The sequence below is a fragment of the Dermacentor albipictus genome, chromosome 9 (genome assembly GCF_038994185.2).
Source record: "Dermacentor albipictus isolate Rhodes 1998 colony chromosome 9, USDA_Dalb.pri_finalv2, whole genome shotgun sequence".
Lineage (NCBI taxonomy): Eukaryota > Metazoa > Arthropoda > Arachnida > Ixodida > Ixodidae > Dermacentor > Dermacentor albipictus.
Window position 1 is genome coordinate 80,458,766 of NC_091829.1, and position 21,415 is coordinate 80,480,180.

The 21,415-nt window shown below is 44.1% G+C and overlaps 1 long non-coding RNA gene across 1 annotated transcript in view; it reads right to left on the reverse strand.

The window, feature by feature from the left end:
• Positions 1-11,713, reverse strand: part of LOC135919013 (uncharacterized) — a 119,478-nt gene extending 107,765 nt beyond the window's left edge. Inside the window, exon 1 of the long non-coding RNA XR_011508281.1 lies at positions 11,358-11,713. This is a non-coding gene — a long non-coding RNA (uncharacterized lncRNA). The remainder of the gene's footprint in view (positions 1-11,357) is intronic.
• Positions 11,714-21,415: the final 9,702 nt, after the last annotated feature.

Consider the following 21,415-nt stretch of genomic DNA (forward strand, 5'->3'; position numbering starts at 1 on the left):
TTAGTTTAAGTCGCGGAATTATATTACAATCGACACTGTTGACTGCACCTACTGAACTTATCTCTTTGCTGTGCTCTCTTTAGTAGCCAATACTTTTTTTTAGATTTACTTATGGTCAGAATCCAGTGTGACAAATCCAAGTTTTCCTTATCATGGGAATCCAGCTATCGCTTAAGCGTGTGAGGTATCAACAAACATGGTCAAGGAAAATCAATATATAGAGTTCGAAGTAATTGCAGAACATGACAAGGATGAAAGAATGATACACGGCATTACAACCAGGACAGGAACCCGAGGGCCTGCCTAAAACAGAAGAGTTTATCTGGTATTTCTTCTCCTGCATTAAAATCTTTCTCTCGCCAGACTCATCTCGAATATCAGAGGAATGGCGATCTTCCATGACTCTTAGCGTGCTATTGAGAGTCAAACGACCCATGCGGGAATGTTGACTCTTCTTTCTGACTCTACTCGCGCAAAAGTGGGTCTTCGGAAGAAAAAAGAGAGTCAAGTTGCCGTGACTCACTTTTTACTCTCTTTTTTCTTAGAGTGTATAGTGAAGAAACGCGGCATCAGCAGCGAGCGACTTGACCTTTATGCTGCCTCTCGCTTCAACGCTAACTAAGCGGTGAACACACAGCACACACGAAGCTATCAGCAGTCGGCGTGCACTCTCTTCCCACTGCAGATTGCTTTCCAGAAGGAGCCCGTGCGAGCGCGTGCGGTTGCGCCACACACAGGAGCCACCGGCGTAACCCCCCCCCCCCCCCCCCCCTTCTCACTCTTTCTGCGGTGTCTTGAGTGAGGCGCTACACGGCGCGCTCCCTCTCCGCTTTCCACCTTTGCACACGCACGATTGAGCCTCCATCGTCGGCTCAACTTCGCGCCTTTTAACTCACAACTGCAGCATAGGGCACGCGGCGCCGATGTTATCGCCTTTGGAATTTTAGAGTACATCATAGCGACTGCGATGACGATGGCAGAATTGCGCCTGGAGTGTCCATGTAATTGCTATCGCAATAAAATTTCAATAAAATAATTCGTTTCAGGAAAAATTCACAGTTGTACATTTTTGGATTTCTAGTGTGCGCACCTTGTCTACGTTCATAGCGTAGAAGGTATTAACGTGCCATCTTACCTCTGTGTGCCATACACCATAGCGTGCGTTAAGACTATTGTACCCATTTGGAGAATCATGTAGAAAATTCTCGCCGCACGTACATATTTACAAGAACGCCAGTTTGTCAAGTGTTGTGGTATGACACCACTGAGTTTGTTTCTATTCAAAAGTACTCAAGTAACGGCACTAACTCCACAAACCAGAACTTCAACAGATCCTTAATACCACATCTGGACTTCCCTATGGCGTTTCGTGAAAGTGCCAGGAAGCCCCGGAATGCTTGCGCTAGTGCTACGATTAACGTGCTTGGTGTATTCCAGCCATCAGGTCGAGATGTGCACATTGAGTTCTGAGATTGTAATCCGAATCAAGATTGCTCTGTCAATCTTCCGCATTCTGTATAAATCCTCCCGATTCCTTTAATCATTTCTCTTCTAGACGTAGTATGACCGAGACTAAGCTTTTTTGGGGACATCTTAAAGCGACGCTTTTTTTCCTTACCTTCCCGGGCTTTGCATCGCTGCCGCTTCCACTGCTGCTACTGCTGTCTGTTGTTATGTACATATTTCCTAGACAGATATATTTATTTATGTATATATAAAGGCTATATGTGTACCGAATGCAAAAACCAGCAAGTGGTCTTTATAAATGTACTATATGCTAATCGACATATTAGTGCATAAGTGCACTTCGGTTCTGAGCAATAAAAAAAATAATTCGTGCATAAAACATGAATACATGTTTATAATGTTGGATCATAGACATCTTATTGCACATGAAACTATGAATAGAATAGCGCTATATGTTGGTTGAATTTTTTAATTTACTCTACTTTTTATTAAGCCGTTCAGGATGTCCCACCGAAAACCTGATATGATCATTGCATCACACGGCCTGTAGAACTCCATTTCTCTTTTCTAATATCATGGAACGTATGCCCTGAATGGAATGTAGACTGTGTTCTGAAATCCATACAATTTTGTTCCTATCAGCAGCATTATACGCTTATCTAGACCATGCGACACACTTCAACAAACACGTATACACACAAAAAAAAGTTGCAGAAAGCTACGTCAAAGTGTTCCTGTTAGGTCCCAGCCGTGCAGCCAGGGATTACACCCGCATTCTTTTGCTCAATCGCAGAATGCTGAAGCTATCGAACCACCGGGGTGGTTTGGCGTGTACCTGTGCACGCTGAGACGCGCAATTTGTCTCCGGAATGGAAGAGCTGCGGGAGCCGCTTCCCTGCGCCAGTTTCTCGCCCTTGGCTTGCAGTTTACTGTCGCGTAAAGAATCTTCGTGCTGCTCCTCCTCTTCTAAGAGCTTTGTGGCGTCTTGGCCTTGGTCGATGGCGCTATTTATTATCGGATGGCAATGAGTAATCGCTCTGCGCGGCTGTTTTCCTGCACTGCAAATACTAGCGGATGTAATTGCTCACTCGCACGAAATGCGGGAGGGGGCACACATATCCTGAAGTACACGAAGGAGGAACGTTGCCCCGTTTCTGACAGAAAAAAAAAGGAATACTGTCTGGCGCGCTTTCGTGAGTGTACCGCGGCGCAATGCCAGAAAGGGCCAAATTGACCGTAATGTACACGACGCCCGAATGCACCGAAGTGTGTCTTGTGATGCGTGTGCTTTTGCGCAGCTCCTGCAAATCGGGATGATACGAGATCACCTTCGAAATTTCGCCGCACTAACGGAAAACTACATACCCTGCCCATAGGTCATGAAATGAGACATTTCGACTCGCGCATGACTAAGTCAGGGTGGTTTTACCGGCGGCAGCTGTTATGCACAATAAAAATTGGGCAATTTGGGTTCGTTTCTTCGGCACGCACCTTTTCAAACTTGGCCCACAGCATGGCGTCAAAAAACAAACTGTCTGACCTTGGATCAAACCAGTGAGCGAGCGATATGGAATTTAGCGTTCATGGTTCCAAGCAGCATTCGTCGATATCTTCGATTCGTAGTGCGGGTCCTTTTCGCACATGCCCTGCAGCTTGCTCTTCGTTGCAGTTATGTCCGCGTTAGACGCACATGTTTCCACGACGTTTTCACATTGTTGAAACAAATGCTGAGAAGAAATTCAGCAGCATTAAGGCATTGCTATTTTCTGAGTTCTACAGCTAAATCCAACGTACTGTAATCGCCCAAGAATCGACAAGAATGCCCTATATAGAACTGCGCACTCAAAAGTAGTGCAGATAAGATTGGTAGGCATATCTTGATAAGCAAAGAAGGAAAGGAAATTGCAGTGCCCTAGATATGTTTTTATTGAATGCTAGAATAGCTTGCTTCCATATGGTTAGAAAGAAGAGAGAAAGGTTACTCGAATACGAAAAAATTCCAGCAGAAGCCATCTTACGATGAAAGCGACGTTATACGATTGCGAAGGTATATGCTGGTGTATGTATGTGAAGGTCTATTGCGAAAGTATATGAGACCGGGCGCTTCTCTCGCGCTGACCGCTGCAGCTACTTTGTCGTCTAGTTGCGCAGCCGTAAAAACTGCACGTGGCGCGGGTTGAATTTCGCTTACCATCAGATTATATCAAAAGTCCATTTTTGTCAATCCAAATTACGTTAAATTATGAGGCTTCACATGCCAAAACCACGATCTGATTATGAGGCAGACCGTAGTAGGGGATTTCAAATTCATTTTGGCCGCATAGGGTTAGTTAACGTGCACCTGAATACATAAAAAAAAAACAAATGTAACGTTATCACTTGCAGCTATCACTGCGTCCTTGACCACCTCGGTACCCATAGTGCCATAGTTTTGCTGATGCTTTTCTTTTTCCATTTTTCGAGAGTAAACTTAAAATATGGGTTTCTACTTGCCAAAACCACGATATCATTGTGAGGCATACCGTAGTGGAAGAATCCAGAAATTGTGACCCCGTGGGGTTTTATAAAAGTGTCTATATCTAAGTACATGGTTGTTTTCGTATTTCGTCCCCATATAAATGTGGCCGCTGTGGCCGGGGTTCGATCCCACGACCCCGTGCTTAGCACCCCATCACCATAGCCACTAAGCAACCGCGGCCGTTCTGGGAGAGTACAATAGATACGGCTCGGCAAATATGTTTTGCCGAAGAACCTCAATATAATTCAGAAAGTACGGATGCGACCAGGCAAGATTTGGCGGCAATTTGTTTCGTATAACAGCTTCCTGCATCCTTATATGGGCGTTTTTTCTGAATACGCTATGAGCCTGTACATCAAGGGCCTTATTCATAAAAGGACCGTTTGCAATTAGCCATCACAGTGACAGTATTTCGCTCTTACGCCTATGCCAGTCATGATTGTCAGGTCCCCAACGGCTAGATATTGAGTCTGTGGAAATAGGTGCAAGTAGGTTATACCGGGTAATTTTTTCCTGAAAGCGCCGAGAAAAACAATGCCAAGTACTAAAATGTCGAATTTGCTCCAGACCAACCTTTGCCCGTTTCGGCACAGAATTTGTGTACCATCCCATACGTTATCAGTATAACCTTTAAATTAAGATATGCAGTTTTCATGAACACAGTATTTTTTTAGTACCACATGACTACAAAAAAAAAACTCAGCTATGACTTGAAAAGCAGCAGCACTTAAAGCAGTAAAGACGTCCCGAAGCGTGAATAAGCGTTGTCAATAAGAGTTGTTTCACAAGATCTCGCCATGTAATTATTATGCACTGGATCGAATTCGGGATGCGTGCCAGGGGAAATTACACAATGGCCGACCTTGTGAACAAGAACAGGATTCATAAGATATGCAATTGTGAGTTCAGACTTTATTCTTCTATCACAGCATAACAATAGCACGCTGAATCAGAAGCCGCTGCATATGTCCAATGCACCTTTCTTTTTTCATTCGAAGTATGCTCATAAGGCACGCAAGCAAATCAGTATATTGGCCACGATATTGGCTTAGAGATGCTACTATAGTTCCTGAGAAAACATGCAAGGTCAAAAGTGAAACAGCAAGTAATACTTTTGGTAAATAACTAAAGAAAATCAAACAATACAGGGTGTTTGAACAAACACTTTAAAAAATCTTTAAATGTTTCTTGTTGCAGATATGAGCTGGTCTATTCGAAGCGGTGGATAATACTTGCGCAAAAAATTGAGATGCAAAATCGACTAATTATTCAAGATCCACAAATTACGTCTTTAACTAATTAGATTCTGGCCCATGTTGCAATCTACAAGTTATAGCCGTGTAGTTCGCAAGGCGATCCGCTTGGAAAGAATTATCAAGATGACAGGAGTTTCGAGGTAAAAATTCCCGAACTTTACGGAAAAGTGCATTGGCGTTGCAGTTATTTGATACGAAAAAGTCGTTTCAAGCACTGAAGCACACAAGCAACTGGAAGGCCAATGTATTTCAATGCAATGACTGAGCATTGGAACGCCAATGCTCAGTCTGCAGTATGACCTACGGATGCAGTGTGATCGTACACAGAAACGTGGGATTAATTTTTGTTGTTAGGTGTACCTAGCCTCAAGCTCTATGTAGGTGATGCTGATTCGTGGCTTCACTGTGAGTCAGCATCGTGAAAGTGTGCGGAAATTGTAAATTTCTTGGTTGGCCAGTGGAAACCTGCTTCAGAAAGAACATATCATGTATAATTTATTCACATGTGTACCATTATAAAACCTGAGGCAATTTTTCTTTGTATTTGTAAGCTGTAGGGTTATGAAACTGCCTGGCAACCAGTTGCACTTTTATTGCCATTTCTCTTTTAATAGTGTGTGTAGAACACGGCAAACGAGGGCTTGGCAGGCTCCTGAAGCACAATTTAGGCCTCGTACGGGGGTGCCTGTGTACGAATTATATTTACAGATGCTTCTTTTTTTCCTTGTGCATATTTTCTGCAAGCAATCGATGTTCATTGTTCTGGATGCGAAATGCTTTGTTAGCACCGCTGTCACAACATCTGCCAACATTATTGTGCTGTAAGCTAGAATATTACCTCTTTTTCTTCTTTTTATCTCAAAGCTTGTGCAGGTCACATTTTTGTCTTTTTTGTTTGATTATTGCTGAGTTTGCTTACCTTTTTTAGCCACACTGGCTAAGCTATTGGTACCGTTTTGTTGTTAAATTAAACACTAAGCACGATATTCCGCTCAGTACTAAGTTTCAAGCTCAAGAATGGGGCATTGCCCTACGCCCTGTACTGCAAAGGATGTGGTTTAACGCCACTCTGTTCGACACTTTTAGTTTCGACCTCTACATGGAAGTTCTCGGCAAAATTAAGAAATAAAGCCCAAATTCTGTTTAAATCAAATTTAATCAGGCTCGCGGGATCCTGTCAGGCCGCGTGGAATTCCGAGCTCGCGAAGCGGGCGGTTCGTGCTTGCTCAGGCGCGCAGAAATGCCAACTCCTACAACTCACCCGCACTCGCCTACTGGTGGGGAAGTGCGGCGCGTCGGAAACATTCCGGGACGCCCGCAGCGTCGAGGTCGAGGATGTCACCGCCGAACCACTGCCGCTCGGGGAACCGGGAGACAGACAAGGGAACACGGTGATGTTACGCCCCCGTTTCTTGCGGCGTCCGTAATCGACGACACGTACGCTGCTGTTCGAAACGAACGCCTCGCCGATCGGCCGAGTCACTTATAGGCGTCGATGCTGAGTGCGTCGTCGATTTGAGCTTGCCCAGCGTTCGATCGGGGGATTCAACTATTGGCAGCAAAAGTGAGTGCCTCTCCGATTTGAGCTTGTCGAGGCCGCCTTCCTCCCGAGATCCTTGGCCGCTTGAGGAGGCGACCAACGACTACGACACAATTGGACATGCAAAGCCAGCTATGAAACTGTCGAGTGGAATACCGAACATAACGCGTAATAGTGGACAACATAAAAAGGAATAGGGACATGATTTTTTTTGCAGGGACATCCCCAGGTTTCTCCGTAGCCAACATACAAGCCAATTCTGTAGATAACGTGGTTTGCCCTGTTGGATCCTGTGGGCAATCCTGTGCGCACGGTAATGTGCGCACATGGATCAAAGCCCAGTATGGCGGAACAGGTGAAATATTAAAACAAAAGCACGTGACCTTCCTCTCAAGAGATCCTCGCATCCTGCCGAAAGATCAAGGTGCCACGCGCAAAGCCGCCTATTCTGCAGCCGCGCTACCTGCAATGTCACCGATTATGGCACGTGACCTTCGTTTCTCATCTAAGGTAGAACGCGCAGAACCACTACAGGAAGTGTGTCGTGCGGCAATGAAGGAAGAAAAGGAAACAAAAGGCGTGTGGGGATAGTGACATAATTGCGACTCGGTTCTTCGGCTCCGTATGGGAAAAGTATATGGAAAAGACAGGGAAGAAGTATAGGTTGGAAAGGCTATTCGGGACAAATGGAGACAGTGCTTATGCTGGCTGTGAGGCTGGCCTCCCGGCAGCACGACGGTGTGATATCTCAATTTTTACTATCTCCTAAATTAATGCAGCGATTTGACAAAAAAATTACGCTAAAACCCTCTCTAGATGCTACTTTACACTTTTAAAATGAAACTAAAATTTCCGATCCGACTTGGTAAGGTGCCCTTTCAAAAGTGCAGACGCCCTTTAAAAGGACGTCTACACTTCCTGCAGCCGAAAGCCCTCACTGTGGAGCAAACTAAATGTCTGCGTTTGTATAAATGTTTCCTTCGTTTGGCATTGGATTGTTTCACACACTTCCACGCGGTACAGGAGAGACTGCAATAAAATAGGGTTTCTCGCACAAGTGGCATTATTCATACTTAAGAATTATTTAGTGATTACAACGGCTCCAGCAGAGGATGGGGTGGCCGCTTTAACAACGTTAGATTTCGCTCTGTTAATAATGGCCGATGAACTCAGGTGATATCTGGTACTTAGCAATCCGCAGCGGGCGCTAAGAGCAGGTGTGTTTCGCCTCCGCTAATTTCGCCTCCAAGTGACTGTGTTCACAGCTCAGCTGGTTACAAAAGAGCGATCCAGTTCACAGAGCTAGCTTGTTATTCAAAAACTTTCGCTGCCTTGTGCAACATTAGGCATGAACGATATAAAAAATAACGTATACGTGTCATAGCTTACTTACCTTACAAAACAAGTATAAGCACTTCGAAACACTCACGTCCAAATTTTCACAATAAAATTTTACGTAACGTTTGTTTTGGCGAACTTACCCAGATGAGTGAAAACAAATGTTTTTTTTTTTTCATCGATACCACGCATTGCTTGAATCTCTTCGTACATGGCCCAGGAAACTGGTACAAACTGCTGTTTTTTGTAAAGCGGATACTAACTGCATTCAACTAGCTTTTGTAGGTGATGAAATATGCAAGCCGTTTTCCACGATGGAAGTTACTTTGTTGATTAAAATGACATGATTATTGCATTGACTACAGGGGTGTAATCCCGGCGCCAGAATTCCACGAATCAGATAGTCAAAAATACCGTTATCTTGTTAATTGAAAACTTGGTTGTCTCGAAAACCTCTCCTCAGGAAAATATTGCAGTGGATAGCGCCTTTTACTACACGTAAAAGTCCACTGTGGTAACTCGGTGGATATGACACTCTGCAGGGAAGCACAAGGTCTCCAGTTCAATTCCAGGCCGCACTGAGGCTGTTGTCGAATGCAAAAAACGCTCCTGCACTAAGATTTATGTGTACGTTCAAGAAGCCCAGGTGGTACAGAATAATCCGGGCTCCACCACAATACTACGTCCGTCCCAGCGCATCTTTATTTCTGGATTTAAACCCCAGAATTCGATTTTTTCCCATGGGAACAAAACGGAACTGACTGTATTATTTGTACAAGTCTACCTTCTTTTCCGTAAGCGGCATCTAAAAACCAACGAGTCAGCATGCGTTGTAACCGCTTCTCAGCGCAACGGGTTCTCCTCACCCTTTCTGCACGGAGCACCCGTTGCTAGTCAGGCTCCGTTCGCCCGGTTCCGCAAGGCTCGTGTATTCCAACCTCCCCGACCGCCACATCGCTAACACTGCCGGCCGAACCGCCCCTGCCTTGTCCCAGCGTTGCCAACGAGCGCGCTGCGCTGGGAAGAGCGGGACCATCGCTCGCCTGGAGACTGCTGCGAGAGGCGTGGTTGATCGTGGACGACTGTCCCACAGCTCTCTGCTCGGATGGTTTTTGTCTCGGCGCAGTCGCCGACGGTGGACAGTTTGCCGGCGTCTTCGAGACATAGGGTTTGGTGTAAGCACAAAAGACTTCTTGACTGGTGTCTTGTGGGGCTGCATAATTTTTGTTTAAATGCTGTTTGCGATGTTGTTAGCTTGCAGTGTTTCGTTTGAATGTCGCATTTCAGCTATTTGAATTCCAGATTCACAAGTATGTAGTAGACTGTGGTATGGCTTGTATGGAGTTGGATGTACTAGTATTGCGGCTGCTTCATGCGGCTGCCAAACATGTAACCATTCGAACCAGATGGCGCGTATGGTTAGGTGCATGACAACATAATCCTGCCGATAACTCAGTATAAACGTTATATTTATTTCTAACGCCAAATCATCGGTAAATTCCGTCATAAGCGGCTGGTGAAACCTTTTGCCACAGAACTACGGAATCGTTGGTAATAAAACTAATGCTACCATTCATAACATGTAAAGTGGTTTCTGACGGGTGCGTGCCAGCGTCAACTTTCACCACGCATTCGTGCTGAAACATCGCAGCCCATATGCAGCCACAAAGATGGCAAATGTTGGTTGCGTCTATTCTCTTTGAACCAAAGCTAGAAAATTTTTAATGTAGCTTTACAAAGCGCTTGCTAAAGCTTTTCCGGATAAACCTGCTGAACACTTGTGAGAAATAGTTATGTTAGTTAGTTAGCAAGGATTAAGCACAGAGTATTCGCTTTGGAGGAATTAGAATTGTTGTACAGAATTTATTATTTACTTACACTTCATTATTTAGTTCTGTGACTGAAGTGAGACGCAAAATTCGATAAATGTTTGATAAGTTTTCCAGCAATGTCGCCAAATTGTCGCTAGGTATGTCGAGATAACTTAAAATAACGTAGGCGCTTTGGAAAACTATATTCTATATAAATTAGCGTGTCGTTTATATTCTGCCGAGATGTTTCACCCTGTAGTGTCTCCGCGGGTGAATAAATAAACATTGAATTTAAGAGCAAGATGCAGAGGGCTCTTATATTACTAATGCACCCACATAACAACAGATGATGACTGCTCAAATTCTGCGTTTACCTACTGATTTTAAGACTACAAATGCCCCCTATATTCAAAAGAACATGAGTGACCTGATTTTCCTGGCACGAAAAGGCACTCGGTACACATTATCTCTGCAGCTTTTCCAGTGATCGACCCTCGTGATAGGACAACATAATTCTGTGACACGCGATTTTCCTCGTGTTGTTAGCACGTTGATGACTATTACGTGGCCTTTATTGGCATCATATACTACGCTTCCGCTCCTTGATCTTTCTTTCCTTATTTCTTTGTTTCTTTCCTTCTTTCTTTTCCGGAAACCTGGAAAGTTTGTGAACTATTTATGGTTCGCAAGCCGAGAGAGGCGGAAGCGGTGCGTTCAGACTTCCAGGAGTGAGCCTAGCCACTCCAATATCGTAAAAGTATACTGCAATAGGTTCAGGAAAAATGTTTACTGCTACGCTTGTGCGATCGTGCACCAATAGAACGCAGTTAGTTGAAGGGCAGATTCAGCAGCGTTTAGACCAATTCAAATTAGCTTTGGAAAGAATAAGCAAACATCAATTTTGTGAGCACAATATGAAGTCTGTGGTGAACGCGGTGTTGTGAACTAAAAGCACAATGGGAAGGCAACCCTTGTTTCATCATGGTCATGGAGCAGTAACATCCTACAGCCAATTTCGTCCATTTACAGTTATCTCGAAGCAGTGCCCGAAAATCATTTTTCGAGCAACTTACCTGACTTCGAAGTCGCTAATTTGTTGCTACTTGTTCAGTCATGCCACTAAAGTGAAGTGTGCCAGTCACTAAATACAAAAAAAATTGTAGCTATATAAACAAAAAAGTCTAAATAAAATCTAAACGCTGGTCAATAGCTTGGCGACCTTCTCGGCACATTCCTACTGCATAAATTGCTCTGAAAGGGCAGATACATGGTGATACAAGCCAATACCATGTCACTGCAATGAAACATCCATTTCGCAAGAGAACGCGCACACATCGCGGAAGACAGCTCGTGCTGCCACCTGGGAATGACATTTCGCGGCGAACAATGCAATGAATTAGGAAGTCTACGATTACAGGGGTCCTCACCTTGGCTGTACGCTGGTTCCTCGTCTTTCGGACTTCTCAAAGGCGCCTTGTTTCTAGGGGTCCTTTTCATTTCGACGTCGCGGAGGACTTCGGTGGGATCCTTAACAACGCTGTGTCCATTGCCTCCCAGCGTTACGTTGGACGCCGTGGTGCGCGACGACGTCGCTTCCGTGCCCGATGACGTGGCTTCCTTGAGAGGGCCCTCCGAGGCTTGCTTGATTCGCGAATTTTTGTCCCTGCTTAGTGTGCTTGTAGAAGATGGGGTGAACAAATTACTATCGATGCGACCCTGGGTGGCGGTTTAATCGGAATATCCGGAAAGCATAGCACGATCCCTATTCAAGACCATCGGCTAACGAGTGCGTGCTGCTTGCTGCTTCTTCTTTGTCCCCTTCAGAAGGCATGGCTGCGTTTTCTGTTATGGCGGACTCGCATGCACAATTCGGCCTCTGGTTCTATTTCAACGAGATGAATTGCGCTTATGTCTTGAGCTTCCTAAGTTTGTCGCGAATGATATTTCATATCAAAAGCACGCCCGCCTTCTCTGCTCATGTGGTTTGATATATTACCAGTACACATTTTCCTAAAGATATGCGCATCTCCACAGAGGAGGCGACGGCATGTTTTCACTACTGAATCAGCCTCCTTTTTTAACGATCAGTGGTATCGCTGACGTTGCAATAAAGTTGTTCTCGCACAAAAACTATTCGATCCATTAGACGTTCTCCTCTGCGAGATGATCTTACAAAATTCCTGCCTGCCCTTGGCTAAAACGGAATGCGGTGATATTTATTCCAAAAAATGCTAAACATTTGCCCTCTCAATATCTGAATGGCATATTGGAAAACTATCTTACGGAACTGGATGCAAAGACCGTTAAAGCCACTGATGCTTCCGTCTGTGAAGAGAAGGCAGGTGTGGGCATTGTTATCAACATAAATAAATTCGTCTTTTTCCATTCGAGTACCTGAGTTCATGGCTGCTTTTCAGGTGAAATTATTGGCCATTAGTCTTACGCAAATTATTATCGTGTGTCATCAGCATAAGTTTTAACTGATTCTCTGTCTGTGTGTTTTTCACTAACCACGTCCAATTGTCAGAATAATCAGAAACAGTCTATTCTCTCCTCTCAAGACATTTGCGTCTGATTCGTTTAGTGCGGGAGCCAGGCCACAAAAGTCTAGCCTTACATGAATAATAAGATGCACTCGCAATATCAACCCACGATGGTCCTGTAATCGCCGTTTTACCTATGTCAGCGTTCATCACTGCCAGGCGATTCAGAAAATATTCTGCTGTAAATAGCGTCGCCAAGTCATCGAAGTCAACATCTAACTTCGCGCACCTCAATTTCCCTTGGAACAACAATCGGTGTTTCGCTAGAAAAATCGAAGTAACGATTACGAGTAAGTACGGTGCCGAGTCGCCCCACTGGACCTTTACCTCCACAGATCTGGTCTGGCTATATCACCTTTTTTTTCCTTTATGCAATGAGAGTGAGTCTCTGCAACACTTCTTCTTGACCTGTGGCCAGCTCAATATTTTAAGGAAAAGATTTTTAGTAGATCCCTTCCAAAAGATTGGCTTGAATTTGATCGACTCTTCCAGTAAATTATTTCCTTTGGGGCTGCAGTACTGGATTGTAGCCACGGGAACGGTTTGTGAAGCCCTCCGCAAGTTTCTGCGGGAGTCGAAAAATGGCACGCCAAAATCGTCCTTTTACTTCGTCTGGTTACATAATTTTGCAGCAATACTTAGATAATAGATGGTTCTTATCTGTAACAGAAGACACTTTATTTCACTTTTATAAAAACACTTATTTCATTTCACTTCGCATGGCCGAAAGAACAATAATTTTCTCCACACCTGATTCATGGTCGATCCCCCAGAGTGGGTTGCGCCATTTCACTAAGGAACAAGAAAAATAACAAGATATGGCACATGCCCACCACGCAGTGGGTTTGTGCCAGTGATTGAGGCTTCATAATCATCATCACCGCGCAGCATTTCCGAAGGTTAAGTGTTGACCATGGTTGAACGTTGGGCATCATCATTATTATTTCTCTCCGCGTTGGACAAGAAGAACCCAGTGAACTCGCACATCGTTGAACGAATTACTGCAAGCAAATTTTTGAGGAAACAAGCATAAGAAAGGAGTGTGATTATCTATCGCGCTATAAGTGCCATGCTTGTCGGAATGCTTTCTGCAGATGATATGTATTTTGTGTGTCTGCAAATCACTATTTCCCCCGGTTTTCCTGGACTGAGGCGTATGTATACCTGCTCTCAGAATGAGACACAGTTGGTGTTAGACTAATGTATACATACTGGACGAGGAGAAAGGAGGTTGAGGGGCTCGATTTTCGTTAGTTATAAAAAAACCGACAAACAGTGACACCAAGGACTTCACAGGAAAAATTACCTACAGTTCTCAATTCAAATAAAGAAATGATGAAGAAATGTTAATAAAAGGGCATAAAGTAACAACTGGCCACACGTCGCATACGAACCCACGTCTTCGTATAGCGCGTACCATGCTCTTCAGAACTGAGCTACCGGGCTCCGTTGTGCCATGCATTTATTTATCCTGTCTTTATTGGCAGGTCAGTCCACCGACCAGAATTGTTGCGTGAACACAACCAATGCTAACCATGACGTAGTGCTCCACATCAATGTATATATATATATATATATATATATATATATATATATATATATATATATATATATATATATATATATATGCACGCACGCACACACACACATAGAGACTAGATTGCCGTTCCTGTTAAAGGTAGGCGAGTCGCTTTTCCTGAGTTGGGCACGCTATTTAACTACAATAACAAAACAGTTTTTATGAGACTTTGGAACATTTGTTTTCATGATAGGGATCATAGTCTTAGTGTTTATACTAAGTAGAGTGTGGCTTCAAAGTAACTAACTTAAGTTTATTGCAACTTTAAGTATTACACATTATTTTTTGAATATTTGCAATTGGCTTTTTGGACATTGTGACTTCTTATGAAGGCAACCTCCACCTGTTCCAGAAGCCGACCTCTCAGTGCGCAAGAGTAATTTCTTTTTTTCAAGTGATATAAAAAGAAATTGGCTCCGAAAAAAAAACAAACTGAGCGAGCAAGTTTTTTTATTAGAAATGAAAGAAACTGCAGAAGAATATGAGTCAGCGGAAAGTTCAGCGAGTTCTGTGTGATACGTACGAAGCTATTTTCTTTTCCAATTCGATTAAAGCTAAACATAAAGCTTAGTATAACAAGGGACGTGTTATATTGCGTTCGGTACGGTTTGCCTCAAAAGAGACATGAAAGAAGGGCAATAAATTTTCTGAAAGAAAAATATAATAAATAATAAAGCAAATAAAGTTAAATGGTTTGTGCAATCCGAAGCCAAAACTGCATTCTGCAGACATCCACACTTTCGAAAACGCCTATGTCACCTCCGGAGTGCCCTGTGCGAAAGCTGGTACAATGTTGCTGTTTCGCAATTTGAATTGCTAATGTGTGTCAGGTTGTATTCCCGTCTGCACTTCGATGGCTATGCCCATATGGTGCCCAGCTTCACGCATATTATATCATCCCCTACCCCTTTTCGGAGGGCTCGCCTCCAATGAGGGGAACAAGGATGACGGATAGCGAGCGTCCACCAAGGGGCTGCCTTTGTGCCATGCAGCTTAGCGTGCCCGGCAGGGCATGACATGCCGAATTCCCACCGAGCCGGTGGACAGTGCCAGCGCGGCCTTATCGGTTATTTTCATTTTGCCACAGCTGGTTTCCTCACGCGTCTTACCCGATTGCAGGTATACCGTATCTTGTGTTGTATGTCTTCCACTCTCTCTGACTTCTAGATGAATAGCTTGCTTTTGATGCTGTAGATTTTCGATCTGAACGTAGGTGTATCGTCCTGCATAATGAAACTGCAGAAAAGTTTGCTCCGGGACAAGCACACGGCTGCTTCTAGCAGCACCATGCTAAACAACCCTATTCCTTTATTTAGAGATGTTTATTGAAGGAGAAAAGATCTCGAAAGTACGGACCCGGAGATGAACATTTTGGGTCACACCGAGCTGTTTGGATATGTGCAGCAAGTGAGTAAAGACCATTTGTATATTTAAACAAGTCGATAAATAATTGAAACTTACCCGCTTGTGCGCTAATTGGTATGGAATTGTTTACACAGCAACTCAAAAAACCCGCGGCCGGTGAAAGAAGCAGACGGGACACAGCTCTAAACCACAACATTTATTTCTGTGATATGGAGGCTGGTGGGCAACCAACCAAATTCCTGTTCCGAATCTCTGCAGATTCCACTATTGCTCTTGCCGTGCTCTGGGCACGGTGCGCTTTTATACCGCGCTCATTCGCCGGCCAAGAATCCTGACCAGCTCACTAGAGAAATAGCACAGTTAGGAACACCAATTCTGTAGAGGAACACAACTGTGGCGAGATTTGGAACAGGAATTGTGTTAGTTGCCCATCTGTCTCCCTATGAAAGCAAGAAATGTTGCATTTGTCGCGTTAGCCGCCTGTGTCAGTTGAAATTGCGTGGTTAATTTGATAGTGTGCCTTCCTTCTCCATTCCTTTGGTGCGATGATGTATATCCCTGTTCTTGTGCAATAAACACCTGGTTGTTTAGAGCTGCGTCCCGTCTGCTTCTTTCGCCGTCCGTGTGCTTCTTGCGCTACTGTGTAAATAATGAGATAAATACTGTTGCACTTTCACTGGGGCAGAAACGCGAAAGAGTCGCGCAATGACTGTCATTAAACGCCACCTCCATTCACGCGAATACCAACAAATTTTCTTTCATGACTGCTCAGTTTCCGCAACTTCTGCTGACATGGAAGAGCAGGCGATGAGTTAGAGTGCGACAGGCAAGAACTTGGGAACATCAACCGGAATGGCGTCCAGTTTCTTACTCTCAATGAGGAAAGTGGGAGATGGTACAAAATCAGCAAGGGAACAGCAGGTACCATGCTTTCATGCTAAGTAAACTACACTGTGCGGGCAAAGCGTTCCCGCAGTTGCGCGCATGCGCTTAACAGTGGGCTGAAGGGTTGTACCATTTCTCGCCCCACTTTCATCATGCTTGAGGGTCTCACTTGAAGACAATTGTATACGTCCTAATATGTGTCCTCATCAATTTAAGAGTGTTGCAAGCGTTGATTGAATACGTAGCCCCTTGGCCCCTAAAACAAGTAAAACATCCCGGAAACAGTACAGCTAAAATTGCTGAATGCGCGGGAACTTTTTTTAAAGGGTAAACTAGCCTGAAACACATGGTACGCAAAGAAGACCTCGACACGACAAGCGTTAACTTAAACTGGCATAACAAAGAAGACTTCCACCTCCTGGTATACCATTGCTGTATTTGCTCGTAATACGTAGGTGCTGATAACACATGGGCTGAAAATGACAGCATATATGCAGTGGCACATCCAGGACCACATCACAGCCTTGTGTGTGGTTCAGAACTCAGTTTACACATACATTTAGGGGCTGATTTCATCGTGTGAAGTCACTACTGTTTCTTTTTCAATTTCAGTTTCAGTTTATGGTTCATTCAAGAGACATAGTTGGTTCTTGGTATAGAGAACCACACCTTTTGCCCCTGTGCGTTGCAGTGTTCCTAGGTCTTCAGGCGGATTTTCTTTTGGAATCACTGGACGTTTTTGATATGTTACAATACATTTTATTGGCATTATACCTATTATGTAGGTACGTTAAGAGGACTAGCGCATGTACATAACATTATGACTGTTAAATATATTTTATTTTAATTTCAGTGAATAAGCGACATGCTTCCTTGGTGCATGCACCTGTGATCACCCCTATCTCATCGACAAGCATCATTAGATTGTCTTTGTCCTCAGGTCACAAAGAGCTAACAGCTACAGGTGATTAGATTTTGCGCAGGCCGACCCCACTGCAACTGCATCGCTAAGAGCTCGAAGAAGTCTTGCCTCCTTTAGATTGCAACATTCCGTTCGGCACGCGTGTATTCTGATTCAGAAAGAAAAAGAAACCACGAAGCTATGGAATGGCCCACGACCTTGTTGAGACTATTCGTAATGGTGTGCAAGTGCGTTTGTTTATGGCTGGTTTGTGGTTGCTAACTATAGTTATGGGATAAATATTTGTTAAATGAAAGCTAGAACGAAAGCGCTCGAGCAATATTTGAAACACCGGAGAGAGCGTGTCGAAGTAAGTTGTGCGCGGGCATAGTAGCGGGCCCATCTTACAAATAGCTGACATTTTTTCATGAGGAGCATGAGGCGTTATATGACATTCCGCTTCAGAGCCCTTCTGCGTAAACACAGACATTATTTACATTTCTTTTCTTGGTTCTTGTACGCTTCGTGCTTTTGTGCCATGAACATATTTACATTTAGGGACACGTTTTTGAATGATAACTAACTGGGCGGCAGCACATTGTCGATGCGTATTTCTCCATTCCTGTCATCGGTGAGGTTTCTGAGCTGATCACTGCTGTTGACCAAAACATTGCCATGTTCCTAAGTTTTGAGTATACGCACATATTATAAAAGTCTGTCAACACCTATGCTGCTTAATTATGTGTAGTTGACTCTGTCTAGTGCTCTAACTTTCCAGGTCACAGCAAAAGGCAGCAGCTCTTTTCGCTTTAATGATCTCACAGAACCTTAAAGAAGAGCGCTGAGTCCCCCCCCCCCCCCCCCCGAACACAACAACTCTGCACGATTACATAAAGAAAGGGTAGCTACCTGGATAAGCAGGATCTGGTAGGTGCTGAATAAAGTTGAGTTGAAAAAAAGTTTCCTATAGAAAGAAATCGCGTAAGACTAGTCATAAACGGAGCAAAACTGTAAATGGTAACAAAAGAATAAATTTCAGCGTAAGAAAGCGTTCTCTTCCACTATGCTATCTGAAAGGCATTAAAACTTCCCTCTTTATGCATCTGATTATTTCGCCAAAGCTCCAATCTACGTGGACCAACATACATCACTTTTATTCAAATTCTCTAGAAATAAAAATGAAAAGTGACGGTGCAATAATGGCTTTAATAAAGATCGTCATGGTAACAGTACGCATGGCCTTTTCTTGCCATGCCCTGAAAAACGCCCTAATGGGGCTGCTGTGCTTCCAAACTGGAGGCTATAGAAATCCTGCGTCGGCATATCACCCAAATGAGGAGCAATAAAATCGCGTTTCGCGAACTTTCTCTAGAGTTTCTCAATTAATAAGGCGTCATATTTGGCTTGCTGGTGGTCGGTCGATAATTCCACACGGAATCTCTGTCGCTGGCCTTTACCATTTCCACGGAGTCCGAATGAACAATATGTCCTCGCACTGGCGGAAAGTATCGGAAAACTGTATGTATTACGCACCAACCGGAGGAAGTATCCAACACAAGGTATGCATTACAGTAGGGTTTCGTTCACAACCTACTAATGACCGAAATGAAGTCCGCATTAAAAGGAAAAAAAGTAGAATGAACTACTAAGCATAAGCTATACGTAACCAAAGAAAAAAAAATCTGCGTTCTACAAACATTTCAGTTTATTAACACAACATGAGTGATCACACACGCAGTCGCGATGTGGCTCTACAATTGGTTCCAATGGTAATTTCCAAGAAAGCGTTAAATCACGAAGCAAGCTTGTGCGTGCGAGCAAGCGCTCAACCCGAATGCGTAATCAAAACGAAGAAAAATGTGATAGGCGAGGGTTTTGGCATAGAATAGCGAAAATTGCGATTCGCTGTAATAAACCCTGTGGAAGAGAATATGGCTCGATAGCTCTTCGCTTTTCAATGCGTGTATGTTCAATAATGCACCCACATGAGTGACACTATACAAGCATGAATATCGTCTAGTGATAAGGAGGGCTGATTTGTTTTGGATGACATGAAGTCTCTTATCCCTTTATTGAGGAATGTTGCCTCAAGACAACACTTATCATAGCTTTTTTATTATTTCTTCCTGAGTTTTCGAATTGAGTATGAACTATCAGGGTAAGTGCTTTCGGACAAGAGTGAATCACAGTCAACTAGCGTCAAGTGGTTAGTTTAGACTAGGAACACAAGGTGGTGAGGAAGAAGTTTAGCACGAGACTCGCTTTCTTTTGAAAGCGCCTGTATTACTAATCGCCTTCTAATTACATCCACATCTGGGTATGAGCCAGTGAAAGTTAGGGTAAAGGAGACGGCAGAGGAGAGCGACCGATGCAAGGTCTGCGGCTGCAGTGGTGTCGCACACGTGATGAGATGCAAATAAAATGTACACAAATCATTAGCATACGACGACAGCTAGTTGTCTTTACAAATTCTAAATGAGGCCATAGTTGGCTTAGGGCGAAGTCCACTCCCAGTTTCCTGCTTAGTTTTTTCCTACTGCTGCTATAAAAGTATCCGTGAAATATTATTTTGTTGTTTACGCGTATTTTCGTTGCTTTTTGCATGGAGATTTCTGTTGTTACAGAAACCGCGACAGTTCCACTGCCAAAGGCAAAAACTTCAGTCATTTGCTTCTGCCATGGAATAGCGACCTTCGCGATCTTAGACTGGGTGTTAGAGGTGTCGATTGGGTCATCAGGAAGTTGCCTCTTTTGCGGCTGAGATATGTGGTCTGTGTCATCGCAGCAAAGTCTCCATCTGGGAGGACGCGCTTAAGCCTATTGTCTACTCGTTGTTCTAGCAGGGTCAGGCACGTTTCATGACGTTCGCAGGCTGAGGCAAATTTTTCGACAACGCCAGTGAGGCGATCAAGTTTTCTTTTTATGCTGTCAAAGCGTCCTAACAGGGTCTTTGATTTGTTTAGACGAGACTCTAGCGTTGAAAGTGTCTTGTGTGAATGGCTGTCCTTGCTTATATTGTGGTGCTTTGTAAATTAAAGTTGTGGAATGTGCTTGTAAGGTTAGGGTATTGAAGGATAGGTGTTGTCGGATAGAAGGGGTGCTTGGCTTAGTAGGCGCCTTGGGTGTGCGGGTTTTCTCAGAATGTGCGCTGCGCCCAGGGCTGTTGCTTGAGGCCGGTCGTTGCACACTCGGCGTAGCCTTTGCTGATGTAGTCGGCTGTGAGAGCGGTGCATCAGGTCGCATTTCTTCGTGCTTCTTCCGGGGCTGTTGCGTTTGCGCTGTTTGCAGTTGGAGTCCGCGCGATAATAATGCAGCGTGCTTGCGATGCTGATCGGTCGAGGTTGCGTTGTCACGTGCGCTGGAACCAAGTGAAGGTTTCTGCTGGTTGCGTAGTTTGATGCGTTGCAAGTAAGCTCGTTGCGACTTGTTACGGTCTTTTTGTCTCTTGATTTGGCAACTGGGGTAATTGGTCCTATGATCTCCACCGAAGCGCAGGCACCGGACAAAGCATTGGTGTTCCTCTCCTGTCTATTTGAGTTGCCTCGTGCAGTCAGGACATCTGGTAACGGTTGAGCTTGGCAGGGAAGTTGCCAGAAAGATGATCATACATTATTCATAAGGAACATAAATGAGCTTCAAGGCGGTGGGGCAAACCTCGGAACATAGCTCGGTAATAGAGGACTTTTTTGGGGTACTGTGCTTCCTTCAAATGCAATAACAGCAGTCGCTGCCCGGTTAATCATCGGGGCGGCTGTGATGGAGACCCCAAAGATGCCATAGTTCTGCATCCGGCATTTTTATCGCAGGTACATTTATTTATTTATTTGCATTTATATTACATTTATTTAGTTTTGTCTCTCTCTTTCCTCCTGTTTGCGCCGTAACTTAGCTGCATGTGACACACAGACCTGTGTCTTTGTTTCATTCCCGCTTTACTTTATTATGCTACACCGTATTACCTTGCAAAAAACGTAGCATGCATCCAACCTGTCGTTCATGAACTTCGACGTGTTTGCGAAATGAAACGAAATGCTGAAATGTTGTTTCAAGACCAAAATAATACCAACTGCAAAGGTTCGATTGACGGATAACAACGATCACGGCTCGCGATGCACAAGGAGCCCAAATCAACGTGTAATAAGGCGAGTAAGTTGCAGAGAAGATGACCGTTGTTGTTCAGGGCATGAAGACTAGGTAGCGAGATCACCCTTA